The 15507-nt window shown below is 37.7% G+C and overlaps 2 long non-coding RNA genes across 3 annotated transcripts in view; one reads left to right on the top strand and one right to left on the bottom strand.

Annotated features, from left to right (window-relative positions):
- The window catches only part of LOC132520373 (uncharacterized), a 176317-nt gene that overhangs the window by 120452 nt on the left and 40358 nt on the right, over nt 1–15507 (top strand). The window lies entirely within an intron of this gene.
- Nucleotides 1–15507, bottom strand: part of LOC132520372 (uncharacterized) — a 69288-nt gene that overhangs the window by 44213 nt on the left and 9568 nt on the right. For both annotated transcript variants that reach the window (XR_009540533.1, XR_009540534.1), the window contains one exon: nt 8342–8508. This is a non-coding gene — a long non-coding RNA (uncharacterized LOC132520372). The remainder of the gene's footprint in view (nt 1–8341; nt 8509–15507) is intronic.

The following is a 15507-nucleotide window of genomic DNA, read 5'->3' on the forward strand; positions in this document are numbered from 1 at the left end:
TCCCTGGTGGCGCAGTGGTTGAGAATCTGCCTGCCAATGCAGGAGACACGGATTCGAGCCCTGGTCTGGGAAGATCCCACATGCCGCGGAGCAACTAGGCCCGTGAGCCACAGCTACTGAGCCTGCGCATCTGGAGCCTGTGCTCCGCAACAAGAGAGGCCACGACAGTGAGAGGCCCGCACACTGCGATGAAGAGTAGCCACCACTCGCCGCAACTAGAGAAAGCCCTCGCACAGAAACGAAGACCCAACACAGCCAAAAATAAATAAATAATTAAGACCACATATTAAAAAATAAACAAATAAAAACCTGCAGGCTTGTGACAGCTGGAGGACTATAGGAAACAGAGACTCCACTCTTTTTTTTTAATTGAAGTATAGCTGATGTATAATATAGTTTCAGGTGTACAATATAGTGATTCAATATTATTATAGATTATACTCTACAAAAAGTTATTATAAAATATTTGGCTAGTTCCCTGTGCTGTACATTACATCCTCTCCAATAAATGCTTTTGGGAAAACTGGACAGCTACATGCAAAAGAATCAAACTGGACTACTCTCACATCATGCACAAAAATAAATTCAAAATGGATTAAAGACTTAAGTGTAAGAAGACTCCTAGAAGAAAACCTAGGCAGTATGTTTTTTGACAGTGGTCTTAGCAATATACTTTTGGATCTGTCTCCTCAAGCAAGGGAAACAAAAGCAAAAATAAACAAAAGAGACTACATCAAACTAAAAAACTTTTCACAGTGAGGGAAACCATCGACAAAATGAAAGACAGCCTACTGAATGGGAGAAGATATTTGCAAATGGTGTATCTGATAAGGGATTAATATCCAAAGTATACAAAGAACTCATGCAATTCAACATCAAAAAAACAAACAACTCACTTTAAAAATGGGCAGAAGACCTGGATAGACTTTTTCCCAAAGAAGACATACAGATGGCCAACAGGCACAAGAAAAGATGCTCAACATCACTAATCAGGGAAATGCAAATCAAAACTACAATGAGATATCACTTCACACCTGTCAGAATGGCCATCATCAAAAGGACAGCAAATAATAAATGTTGGCGAGGATGTGGAGAAACGGGAACCCTTGTGCACTGTTGGTGGGAATGTGAATTAGTGCAGCCACATACTTTTGGAAAAATGTATGGAGGTTCGTCAAAAAATTAAAAATAGAAATACCATATGATCCAGAAATTTCATTTTACGGTATTTACCCAAGGAAAACAAAAACACTAATTCAAAAAGATATGTGCACCCCAGTGTTTATAGCAGCATTGTTTATAATAGCCAAGATATGGAAGCAACCTGAGTACCTATCTATCTATATATCTATCTGTGTATCTATCTATCTGTATTTATATACATATATACACACACACAAAAATGCAGTATTACTCAGCCATAAAGAAAAATGAAATCTTGCCATTTGTGACAACATGGATGGATCTAGAGCGTATGTTATCATGCTAAGTGAAATAAGGTAAAGACGAGTACCATATAATATTACTTATATGTGGTATCTAGAAAACAAACCGAACCAAACCAAATCAGACTCATAGATACAGAGAACAAACGGGTGGTTGCCAGAGGGGAGGGATGCAGGGGTTTGGGCATAATAGGTGCAAGGGATTAAGAGGTACAAACTTCCAGTTATAAAATACAGAAGCCACAGGAACATGGTCAGTAACAGCATGATAACTTCGTATGGGGACAGAAGGTTACTAGACTTACCATGGTGATCATTTGGTAATGTGTATAAATGTTGAGTCACTATGTTGTATACCTGACACAAACATAATATTGTACATCAACTTTATCTGAATAAAAACACCGTAAATTGTCAAAGTATGTGTAAGTAAATTTGTAGGATAAACATAACTCACCTTTGATATATCTCATGGGTCCATATATCCCTAATGTCTATAAAGATCTCTATGCAGTTAAAAGTTTAAAATCAGGTTGTTTTATGGGCTTCCCTGATGGCGCAGTGGTTGAGAGTCCGCCTGCCGATGCAGGGGACACGGGTTCGTGCCCCGGTCTGGGAAGACCCCACATGCCGCGGAGCGGCTGGGCCCGTGAGCCATGGCCGCTGAGCCTGCGCGTCCGGAGCCTGTGCTCTGCAACGGGAGAGTCCCGCGTACCACACAAAAAAATAAATAAATAAAATAAAAAATAAATAAAATAAGGTTGTTTTTTAACAGTAGAAATAAGTTTATGGTAGAATAACATTATTCTATCCACTTTGATAATGATCTTCCTAACTGAATATCCATTCAAAAGTCCCTATAAAGAATTAAATAGATTTAAACACCACGTGAAAGCATGAAAACCAGTTTTGTGTTATTTTTATAATTCGTAAATAGTTTAATTTTTAAAGGTGCCCTGGGATGTGAACAGAGAGACAGTTCATGTGGCCAGGACATCATGGTGTGACTGGAAAAGAGGGGCAGTTTGGTGGAGAGTGGAGAGCAGTGAGAGGGCACATGGATTTGAATCCCCATTTTGCTATAATCCGTTTTCTGACTTCAAATGGATCCTTGGTGGCCTCGTTCCTTCCTGTAGATGATTTCTGACTTCCCACCCCCATAAAGTCTAAACTTCAAAGGAAGGAACTCACAAATTAAAACGATAACCAAGTACATTGGAAAGACCCTGAAGGCGATAATGATAGTAGTGATGATATTGTTATAATGCTCTCTAAGGCTCACCCGAGCTTTGAAAGTAAAATATTCTATGGTTTCTTCCCAGAATTGTTATGAGATGGTAACTAGTACTTAGTAAGCTGGTCTGCGATTCCATCCACTAGAGGACAGTAGTAAATGTGCACAAGCATATTTTTAAAAGCCATAGTGTGACTCATTTGAAATAAAACCTATCTTGCAGAAAGATGCTATGAAAAGAAGCACATAAAAAACCAGGGTCTTTTTTTTTTTTTTTTTTTTTTTTTTTTGTGGTATGTGGGCCTCTCACTGTTGTGGCCTCTCCCGTTGCGGAGCACAGGCTCCGGACGCGCAGGCTCAGCGGCCATGGCTCACGGGCCCAGCCGCTCCGCGGCACGTGAGATCTTCCCGGACCGGGGCACGAACCCGTGTCCCCTGCATCGGCAGGCGAACTCTCAACCACTGCGCCACCAGGGAAGCCCCAGGGTCAATATTTTGAATAAAGCCACAACATTAAAGGGTTATAGAAATTTCTGGTCTAGTAAATATTTGAATATTTACTAGTGCGTAAATGGGCAATTTCTTCAGGACCAGCTCCTCTGTAAGAAGTCAGCTGTGTTGAGAGTGATAGGCCCCTGGAGTCATCATCAAGTATGCAGCTGTGCCTGCAATGGCAGTGAGGTGAGCCGTGGACAGCCTGGAGCTGCTCCCAGCCCAAGACAGGCTCGAATCTCCTCGGGGTGTACCACATACTTTTTTTTGTCTCTACAGCCCAGCCCAGCATTTTGTGTGCAGTAAGTGCCTAATCAAAGCTTGTTCTTCAACCCTAGCCATCTCTGGACTTGGTTCCCTGTTTTGCCACTTCTCAGATTTTTGATTTTTGGCAAGTCACTTAACTTCTCTGACTCAGCTGGTGTTGGTTTTGTGGATTCAAGAATTTCTGAGGACCCTTTAACATCCTCAGTTATGAACTTAGCCATCTCACCTTTTGAGATATTTTATGTATTTCCTTGCTGCCCTTCCCTGCCTGAGAACAAATCAGGCGTTTAATTATGCTTCTTAACACATTTTCGTCCCAGATTATTTCTTTTTCTGATATAAAGTTTCTGAACAGGTAAAGTAAGTTCAGTGCCAGGTAGACTGCCTAAATGTGTACCTATGAGTATATGTCTTAATCTTTCTGAGACTTACATTCTTAAATAGCAAATGGGGATACTATTCAGAGTGTTGCTAAAGATTAAAATGAGATATGATATTTAAAACACAATGGTAGATCTTCGGTCGACTTCTCACAAATATCGGTTCTCTACTCTTCTCTGACAGATCTAATAGTCTATGATTGTGTTATCTTCTTTTCATTTATAGGTAGGAATTTATAGAGAATTCCATTAAAATAGACAGTTTTTAGTACATGGTGGATCATACGGTGTCTTTTATAATATAATTACCAAATATAGAAATGTCTTAATATCATAAGACACAAGTAAGCAATAGTGCCCCTTCTCAAGAAAAATCATTATAGTAGAATTCTAAATTTTCTAAAATGACTGGAATAAATCAACATGTGCCCCGTGTATTGGCCAAATTTGGTAACAGTAATTTTATTGATGAATCTGTAATTAAAGATAAATGTTCTGAGTTTTAAATTATATGTGACTGAAACAAACTCTTCTTTTTATAACATGCTTAGTCACTCTGTAATTTCCTGCACATTTAAGTGTTCATTTTGTTAGAATTAGCATATATTGTCATCCTTACTCCCAATGTTATGGAATGAAAACAATTCCAGTGTCTGAATCATTTATCCATTAGTGACAGTGAAATAAACCCATAGCTGAAATAGAATTAAGAAATTAAGTGTTTTAATTTCAACAAAGGCAAAATGACAGATTGGTTTTGGAATAGCTGTTGGCAAAGCATAGATATGACGCCTGTGACCAATAGAGACAGGACATTTATTATTTTCTGACTTTATAAGTAAGCGGGGTTTGTGAAAATCCCAGTTCTTCTTGCTCCATCATGAGAAATGCAGAGGTGATTGGACAACTGGGGCTTCTGCTTCCTGCTAAGAGCCTACTTTCTGTAAGAATCAAATAGCGTCAATAGACCTTGAAAGGCCCGTGGAATAGGGCATTCACTCAAAGTACAGAAACACAGAGATTTTTTTCCTTTACCCAAAAGTTGCTCTGTGTTTCTAGGCTCGCTCTGTCTCTCTCAATTTTATTCAAGGTTTTTTTTCTAGAATGGATTCTTCTTGGACGTAAATGACTGTAAAACATTTTTCAAGGAAATGTCTTTTTGGGTAAATGCAGTCACACCGTAATAGAGGACACAGACTGTGTTTGACTTGAGCCAAAGAAAAGAACTTCCCTAGATACTCTTATATAAACCAGGTGCATAAAAAGAGCACACTGTGACAAATCTACAAATTCTTGAGGGGCTCAAAATACAAGCTAGATGCTGAAAAACCAAGATACGAATGCTAAAGTGAGGCATAGTCTTTCCTGCAGGGGAGGTCTATTAGCAAGAACCTCTAACATAGAAGACACGATTTCTCTCTTGACAATTCCCTAATATTTCCAGAGCTAAATACTTTATAGCCTGGTCTACCAGTGCTTCACAGCCATGCCCTACCCAAACAGTACAACTTTGTCCTTGTTACTACTAGTGCCGTCCATACCCACATTCCATCCCCACCCACACTCACCATTTCCAACACTTCCTTCCCTGAGCCTTTGGTTGCTTCCTCTGCCAGAAATGTCTTTCTTCCGCTTCTGGTGAACTGTGACCCAACCCTCGAGACTAGCTCAAATGTCAATTCTGAAATCAGTAGCTTTCTGGGAATCTCTTCTCCCTACCCCCAAGCAGAATTAAGTTCTTCCCTCCCCTGTACTCCTTTAACCCTGGCGTTTGCCTACACAAACGTGGCACTGGACACATCACATTACTACAAAATATATGTGGTATTGCCAGTGCCATTGGATTTATACTTTCCTGCATGTGTTCATCTCCTCTACTAGCCAGTGAGTTCTTTGCTTACGTACCCTCACAATCCAGGGCCTGGGACATAGTAACCATAAATCAAATATTCTCAACAGAATTTTTAAAATCCATGCCATTCATGTGCACAAAAGTCTAAAGTCTTCAGAGTTTCTACCAATCTGTAGTTTAAGAAAAAAGGAAAGAGGACTGTATCACCTTTGCATATATTTGTTCTTTGAGTATTTGTTTATTTACTGATGAATCATCAGGGTACTTTTAACATTCAAAATTGAGTTTATTGAACTTGGCAAAGTGATAAATTCATTTATTTCCTTCTATTTCCCAAGCTAATGGCTGTGTTTGTTTTATTTTAAACTCCTTTTTGAAGGAGTAGACATTTATACACATAGACAGTTTGTTGACTATCAAGTGTGTTTTAGATTTAGGTTCAAGACACGCAACTTGTGGGGAATGGAGATGCACAAGGGTCCAACAGAAACATATAAGTTAAATTTAAAGTAGCTTGAAAGTCTGCCTTCTGTTGGTAGATCATAGATTCATATGAATTGTGAAGTGATATAATTTAATGTTAGAAAATACCAGGGTTTTTTTCTCCATAATTAGAATGACTTGGAAGTGGAGTGGGTTGGAGAATATTTAGAAGAGAAGAGACAGGGAAGATAAAATTGTTGAGAGAAAGTCTTGGCCGGATGGTTAGATGTGGGAATTAGAATCAGAAAGAGGAAAATCCCATCCAACAAATATGTATAGACATGGGCAACGGGGTCCTAGAAACAAGTAACTACATTAATAATTAACTAACATATTAAATTAACATTAAAAAGCCTAAAAAATGGTTTGCTCCATTCTTGCAAAAGAGAGGTGTCAATCTTTTTGTAGAAGTGGCTCATTTCTTAGGTTCAATGGGAGAACCTGCCCTGACTGGAAAGGGCCTCTTCAGTCGTTCCTTATTTTAGGAACAGGAGTTACTGGGCATTTCAGCCAGAAGGGACAGTCAGAACAAAGTCTCGTTGTGATGATCAGTGAGTGGTTCAGTGTCCTAGAGGGTAGTGCTAGGAGAAGGGCTTGGTTGAGATGAAGCTGGAGAGGCAGAAAGGGCCAGGCCCGAGGCTTGATTTGCTGCATAAAGACAAAGGGATCTGGGGGAAATACCTGCCGTGACTCGGCTTCCTGACACGGTCCACTGTGCAGAGAGATGGGATGGTTGTGGACATGTGCTTTCTTTTCCAAAAAAGGTTAGAATATTATTTTCTGGATTTCTCTAGTTGTCAAAATTTGACAGAGATAATCTTCTGAAAGCATTTTATCTCTGTTTTCATAAAATGTTTATAAATGTATATAACTGTGTTTCAGGTCTTCCAGTGTGAGAATACCACGAGGAGCTTTCTGGCAATTATAAGGAGCTGTGCCACAGCTGTGTGCAATAAAGAGGGTGTGGTTTATAGGATGTGCAAAGCTATTTCCAAGAAATAAGATTCTGCTTAACAGGTTTAGACACAAATCTTAGCTGCACAAATGGCTAAATATACTTGGTTATGACAGGTACAAAGAGTCATTTTGAGCCAGTGAGGTCACCAACTTCAGTGCAAAAGAGGCTGAGAGTCAGTTTTAGCTATTGGCAGTTATGTTTATGAAATGCACCCCAGACTGGGAAGGATGCTAGCTTTCACTTGCCTTGGTAATACTTAAATAACATGAGAGAATGTGGGATACCACATCTTCCAGTAGCTCCAGTTAAGACTTTCTGTAATGATAGGTTTCTACTGAAATAACGAGCTTAACCACATTTGCTCACAAAAGCCCCATTCTTTATGGGTCAAAACTATAAATGGTACAAACAGCAAAAGCAATCATTTGTTAATCCATAAATCTGTTATCTGGATGTAATTTCCATTGTCCTTCATTCAGTTCTTAAAACAGTAAAAACATAAATATAGCTCCTCAGTTTCTTTCCTTCCTTCCTACTTCCTGCCCTACACACACACACACACACACACACACACACACACACACACACACACACACACACACACACACACACACACACACCACACACAGATACGCAAATACACACACACAGAGGTGGGGAAAGATAGTCCTTCCAGAAATATTTCTTATGGCACATTAAAAAGGGAGTACCTTTGGCTTTTAGACAAACATACCTTTTCCAGATTACAGATTCTTCCCAGACAGGTTTAGACACAAAAACTCAGCTACCAACTGATTGCAGTAGGTGAAATTAGGTCTCTGAATGTGTTAGTTTGGTGTTTTAGAATTCTTAACCTAGATGTATGTACTTTTATATATATGTCATTTACTTGGTGTGACAGAAATTTCGATACCAAAATATTATAGGGAAGCATTAAATAATCACATGCGAAAATACATTCTAAGAATATAGTAATTAATAAGGTGTGTTTCTCACATTTAGTGTGTACATATACATAAAGACAAAAGCTTGGTATGGGCTATTATTAAATCCTAGGATGGTTTGGACACTCTTACCTTGCTCTGAAAAAAAAAAAAAGAGTGTTTATAACCATGGAAATGGTTCTTCCTCTAAAGGGAAAGCGGGGAGATGGCTCAACTAACAATAAAGAACTTAAAAGTATTTTTATTTAAACTTCAATTCATTAGCAATCATTATTCCTTAACTCACTTGTGACGACAATCAGTGTTGCTAGGTCAGCAGCTAATTCCAGGTTTCTCTGCTCACTTTATGGCTTCATCCTTGCTTGTAACAGATGATGTGTTGGGTTGACCACTGGACAAGTCGTCCATTGCCATATTGGAGGAGAACTTGCCAACTCTACAGAAATTATAAACCTGAAACAAGAAGAGAAACTTTAGTGGTTACCAGGTCCAGGGCCCTAGTACAGTATGTATTCATCTCCCCCCTACCTTTGTTTGGGGAAACATCCTATCTTACATTTCAGGCCATGTGGTTTGGATGAGGTTTTCCTTACCCTTAGCTTCAGGGGTGAGTTTTGTTTTGTTGTGTTGTGTTGTTAAGTTGTGTTGGTTTAAGCCAATCATCCTTTCACATCCCTTTGACTAGAGTAATTGATTGGGGGATTTACTTGCAACTTAATTTGGGCAATGAGCAAACCCAAAACATTTGTTTATCTGTTAACAGAGAAAAGTTCCATTTTGTGGACTTGAAGCTGAAAAAAAGTATGAATCCTGAGGCAATAATAGCCATCTTGAAACCAGGAGGGGAAGCCTTACTTCAGCGTGAAGACAGTGCATTAAAAAAAGCCAAGTTCAGAGAAGTAGAGAATCAGGCTTCAGTTACTTCATTGAAGCCCCTGAATTAAGGCTTATCTAAAGCCAGTCCTTACTCTTGGACTTCTCATTACAGCAATCAATAGGTTCCTTATATGTTCTGGCCAGTTTGGTTGGGTTTTAAGTTGCTTGCTATGGTAAGAATCCTGTCTAAATATAGCATATCACCTTATTATTGAAGCACCAGCTTAGACTTTTACCTTCTTAGTTGTAACTCCATTAGGATGATAGCAAGTAAAATCATGCCCCAACAGCTGTCAATAACATCAAAGAGTAGATCTCATCTCTGTTGATATTTCTGATTATATATGTATGTGTGCATATGTGTATATATGTGTATGCATATATACATATATATAATCATATATCAAAACAAAGTTCTTTTTGGTGGATTAATTAATGTCTTTTTGATTACACAACAAGAGATTGGGTTTGCTAATTCTATGTCCAGTAATCCATAAAGCATGCAGTACAACCATGTAGCTTGAAAGAGGAAAATAGCTTTAGGAAGATCTGGATCTAATATCTTAAGGATTAAGCAGTGTTAGGAGAGGAAAGCCATGCTGATTAATAGAGACCCCTCTAGTGGCCATAAACAGGTACACAGAGGGAATCATAATCATATTTTCTCATCTGTACTGCTCCAACATTTTGCCTCCTCTCATACCCTGCAGCTGAAGTTGTCTCATTGTGTCCAAGTAAGCTCAAATAAAGTTGGATGATGAAGAACTGCAGCCTATAGGCAAGTAGCAGTCATGTGCTTTGGATTGTAGTTTGAAAGCTGACAGGCTTAAAGTGGCTCATAATATGCCAGAAAAGAGATGGGGTCAGCTTTTTACCATGTAATGTTCAATGGCATTATGAAAAATCTACTAAAGGAAATATGACACCTTTTTAAGTCCCAGCAGCAGAGACTGGGAGAGGTGATGTCAGTTATGCAGTGTTTTACTGCATGAATATGAAGTTTATTTCAAAGATCCTCTCAATACCTATTAACCAATATTGAGAGTACAAGTGTTATATGAGCTGCTCAAAGGTATTCTACATTTTGTATTTGTACAAAAAGGCTTCTAATATATCTGCTTAGAAATGTAGCAATTAAACCCAGATAGTAGGAAGTAATAATAGAGATAATAATGAAAAATAGATAATGCTGTATTTCAGTATCCGTCCCTTCATCATATTGTGTGACACAAAGTACCATAAGTCCTCTGAGAGTATTCTAGAGTCCCTTGAAATCTATTAGCAATTAACTGAAATAATTTAAATTTGCTAGACTGGAAACTGGGGTAGAGTGAAAGAAAAGAAGCAAATAATAATAAATATTTATACAGATTCATTTTAAAGATAATCTTGAGTTTCTGAAAGTAGAATAAATATTGATAAGAAACAAACATAGATTTAAGGCTCGCTCAAGACAATCTAAATGTAATAGAAATTTGAAATGTTTTATTTGATGGAAATCTTTCAAGATGAATTTGACTACATAGTGCGGTTCTGATAACAGGTTGGCAGATGTGGCCCTGTGAGTACAGTGTGACCAGGCACTTTTCTAGGTACTGTGGATACATCAGAGAATAAAAGTAAGGACACTATCCCTGACCTCATGAAGCTCACATTCTAGTATGGGGAAACAGGAAATAAACATGAGAAAAAACTACATTACATAGTATATAGTATCGACAGAAGATGTTAAGTGCTATAAAAATATAATAGGGTTGAGCTGCTGCAGCAGGGGATTCATTTAAATAGGGTGGACAGTGACACTTCAGCAAAGACTTGAAAGAAGTAAAGAAAGGAACCACATAGATATCTGGTGGAAGACCATTACAGGTACAGAAAACAGCAGTGCAGAGATTCTGAAGAAGAAATGTACCCAGTGTGTTTGAAGAATAGGAAGGAGGTCTCTGTGTCTTGTGCAGAGTAAAAAGGGGTACAGTAGTAGGTGATGGGATCAGACAGGTGTGACATGGAGCCTTATAAGGATTTAGATTTTTTAAATTGAGGTATTAATTGACATATAACATTATATTCGTTTCTTCAATATCTTGTAATAACCTATAATGGAAAAGAATCGGAAAGAGAATACATGTATTTATGTATATATATATATATATATATATAAAACTGAATCACTTTGCCATACACCTGAAACATTGTAAATCAACTATACTTCAATAAAAAAATTCAAAAATTTAAAAAAATTAAGTAAACATTATATTAGTTTCAAGTGTATAAAGACTAATTGTTTCTGTATATTGAGAAATGATCACCACAATATGTCTAGTTAACATCCATCACCATATATAGTTACAGAATTATTTTCCCTGTGATGAAAATAACTGGAAACGTGTACCGTTTGACACCCTTCACCTATTTCACCCACCTCCGCACCCTCCCTCTCTGCCTCTGGTAACCATCGATCTGTTTTCTGTTATCTATGAGTTTCAGTTTGTTTGTTTTGTTTTCAATTCCACAAAAAATGAGGTCATATGGTATTTGTCTTTCTCTGTCTGACTTAATTCTCCTAGCATAATGCCCTCTGGATTCATCCATGTTGTTGCACATGACAAGATTTCACTCCCTTTTTATGGCTGAATAATATTCCATTGCATATATATATATATATATATATATATATATATACACACACACACACACACACACACACATATATAGTCACATTTTCTTATTTTCTTTATCCATTCATCTATTGGTAGACAGGTTGCTTTCATATCTTGGCTGTTGTAAATAGTGCTACAATGAACATGGGGGTACATATATCTTTTCAAATTAGAGCTTTTGTTTTCTTCAGATAGATACCCAAAAGTGGAATTGCTGGATCATATGGTAGTTGTATTTTTTTTTGGCCGCGCTGCCCGGCATGTGGGATCTTAGTTCCCTGATCAGGGATCAAACCCGCCACCCCCGCCCCTGCAGTGGAAGTGCAGAGACTTAACCACTGGACTGCCAGGCAAGTCCCGGTAGTTCTATTTTTAATTTTTTTGAGGAACCTCCGCAGTGTTTTCCATAGTGCACCAAGGATTTAGATTTTTAATGCACGTGAAATAAGCCTTAAGGGAGTTTTGAGCAGAAGAGTGACATGACCTAACTCCGTGTTTTAACAGTGTCAATCTGGCTATGTTGAGAGGAGACCATAAGAAGAAAAAGGTAGAAACGGGAGTGTCAATTATTGCAATAATCCACGCGAGAGTTGGTGTGATTTAGTTCATGGTGTTAATCGCGGAGGTGGTGACAGGTAATTCTAGATACGCTTAGAAGGTAGAGCCATAGGGATTCTGATACATGACAATAAAGGATGGAAGGCAAAGAAAGGAGACAAGAATTATTACACGGTTTTTGACCTGAGTAATGCAAGTTTGGAGAGGTCATGTCCTGAGATATTAAGACTGTATGTGGAGTGAGTTTGGGAGGAGTTAGATGAATCTAGAGTTCAGAGAGACCTTGACTGAGAGGTCAGTTTGGGAGGCACATATTTAAAGCCATGAGACTGAATGCATAACGGCACATAGATAAATGAAGTTTCTATGTTAAGCAATTGGCCAGTCTAAATATCTAGAAAAATTTCTTCTGGCGTAGAACACCTAAAATGCTAGATAAAACATAATAAACTTTAAATAAGTCTGAGCTCTAGTAATGAAAACAATCGGAACCAGCAAAGAATAAAGAACGATTGCGCACTGGTAAGCCGAATCGAAAGTTTCTTTTGACCTGAGGGCATCTCTCAGTTCCTGAGGGCTCAGAGCCAGGCTTTTAACTAGCCACACATGTTTAGGACTGGAAACTAAGCTGCAAGCCCCTAGAATATGGTGGACAGATAAGAGATACTTTAGTACAACAGAAAACTTGAAATAACTTTCTTAGAGAGTGCATTAGGATAAATCAACCCACCACTGGAAAGGAAATATCCCCCTAAGGGGGATAGCTGGGATGGGGGGGTGGGGGGAGGGCTAATTTAGGAGTTTGGGATTAACATATACACTACTATATACAAAATAGATAAACAACAAGGACCTACTGCTATAGTCAGTAGGAACTATACTCAATTTATTGTAATAATCTATAATGGAAAAGAATCTGAAAAAAAATGTATAACTGAATCACGTAGCTATACAGTTGAAACTAACACAACATTGTAAATTAACTATATTTCAACAAAAAACTTTTTAAAATACAGTAACCATCTTACAATAGAAAAAAAGAGAGAGAAAGGAAATAGTCTTAGACTTGGCACGGGTGGAGGCATGGATTTATGTTTAGGGGACAGAATTAAAACTTCTTGTGTGGCCCACAAAACCCTCAGTCTGAAAGTTAAGTTCCTACCATAGTTCTGGGTTGTTGGTGACATCGGGGATAAAGCAAAATCAAAAGCAATTCCTCTCTGAAGGAGATGATTTAATTACTTACCTGTGTAAGATATTTCTTTCTCTCTGGTTCTTTCCCCTCTCCCACTTTTATCAGGACATTCTTTCCATTGCCTCTCTTGTCCTTTATCTTATTTCATTTCTATTCTCAGCAGTTTTCCTCAGTGTCGCAGTCTACTTTGGGAGAGAACCCTAGCGGGCCAGGTTTCAGAGATCACAGAAACTAGGCTGCGCCAGTCCCTTGCAGTTCCACGGCAAGCTCTTATATCCACCTGCCACCAGAGTGGGTAAAACCTATCAAGGTTTTAGCAGCAGCTCCTGAACTGACCCATTGCACTTTGTGAATATCTGTTGGCTGTTTCATAGTTCCTGTGTTCTTAGACCCTGGGTTGCTTCACATTACTTCTTCCTGCATAGTATGTGGATCTTAGGGATGTTGAAGGATTGTCCTTACTCACTTGTATTTTTTTACCTCATGAGGATAACTTGTCTCCTAGTTATTCTAAATATTGTCTTTCATTCTTTGGTTTTACTTTAAATTTTCTCTGTTTTTATATGGGGATTTGGGTTGCATCAGAAACTATGCCCACCACTATTACTATCTTCTGGAATCCCCATAATACATTTTTTTTTAAAAAAAGGAAGTAGAAGAAAAGACTCAGCTTTTATAAACATATATGAATATATATTGATGTATACATACATATATGCAAATATATGTAAATATATACAAATATACATATACAGAAAATCAAGACAGTTCTTAGAATAATGGTACATGAAGAAAGAGCAAGCAGAGATTGTTAAATAGTAAAATGCATTACTGGAGATAATTATAATGTGCAATGATCAGACCAGCCTCAGGAAAAATTGTCAACAGTAATAGGTTTTCTTTGGTGCTGAGCACGTCCTGATTCTGTGGTCAATGCCCTCTTCTGGCTTGCCACACCTAGCATCCCAGTAACCTATGTTTTGTGCCCATCTATGGCCTATCAATATCTTTTTAATCCTTATTTTGCATTCAGCCATAATTCACTGTTAAGAGTGTTAACTAGTATTTTTGGAAAGAACAGTAGACTAAGTGGAAATCTCAGTTTAGCCATTAATTGACTGGACCAGCTTTGACAAATCAATTTATCTCTCTGTTTTATATATATGTATATATATATATATATATATGTGTGTGTGTGTGTGTGTATTAATTATAAATAAATTATATATATAATTATAGATAAATTATAATAAAAATAAAGAAAAAATGAAATCCAGAGCTTGTAATTCATTAATAAAAAGGTAAGCATGAAGCACATACATATAGAATAGAAACATGAGAGACGATGACCCATTCATCCCATGTCCTTTTTTACCTGGTTATAAAACTCAATTCTAAACTCTTAACAACCAGGGTGAAAAAAGTACATTCATAGCTCTGTGTGCTTCACTCACCTGTGATGCTCTTACACAGCTAGAGTCTTCTCCTGCCATGAGATAGGTATCTCTGCCCACCCTGCCAAAAATAGGGTTCCTGACCCCCCCTTCTACCATATCTTTCTTAGCTACTTGTTTCATTTATAGAATTTATCACCTTTCCAATTATTTTATGTGTCTGTGTATTTGCTTTTGGTCTGTCTTCTTTAGTAGACTGTAAGGTCCATGATGAAAAGCATTATGTCTGTTATTTTCAATAATCTGTGCACAGTGCCTAGCGCAGTTCCTGGAGCATACTAGGCTCCCAGATATTTTATAAATCTTAATGCAAAAGAAAAAAGTGAATGAATGGAACACTTGGTCAAAACTCTGCAGGGGACTAGTCTGTGACATTTGAAAGTGGGCGTTAGGGTCAGAAGATAAGTGTGTTGCAACAAGAATAATGTCTCTAAATTTAAGACAAAGAATAGAAAGTATCAAGAAAACATAAAGCTGACTAGGAAAGCACACTGTATAGTTAGACAGAACCTGGGAACTATTACTAAATAGGAAAACAGACCTTTCAAACAGATAACTCGACCAAGTTATTGGTTAAGTAAAAATAAGCTGATATTAAAAAAATAAGCTGATAAAATATGATATTATTTGAAATAAATTTTATTATTTAAACAGTTAATGGCAATGTGAAACAAGCTAAAACTGGAAAAAATAAGAGTTGAAATTTACT

Source organism: Lagenorhynchus albirostris, chromosome 5, assembly GCF_949774975.1.
Source record: "Lagenorhynchus albirostris chromosome 5, mLagAlb1.1, whole genome shotgun sequence".
Taxonomy (NCBI): Eukaryota; Metazoa; Chordata; class Mammalia; order Artiodactyla; family Delphinidae; genus Lagenorhynchus; species Lagenorhynchus albirostris.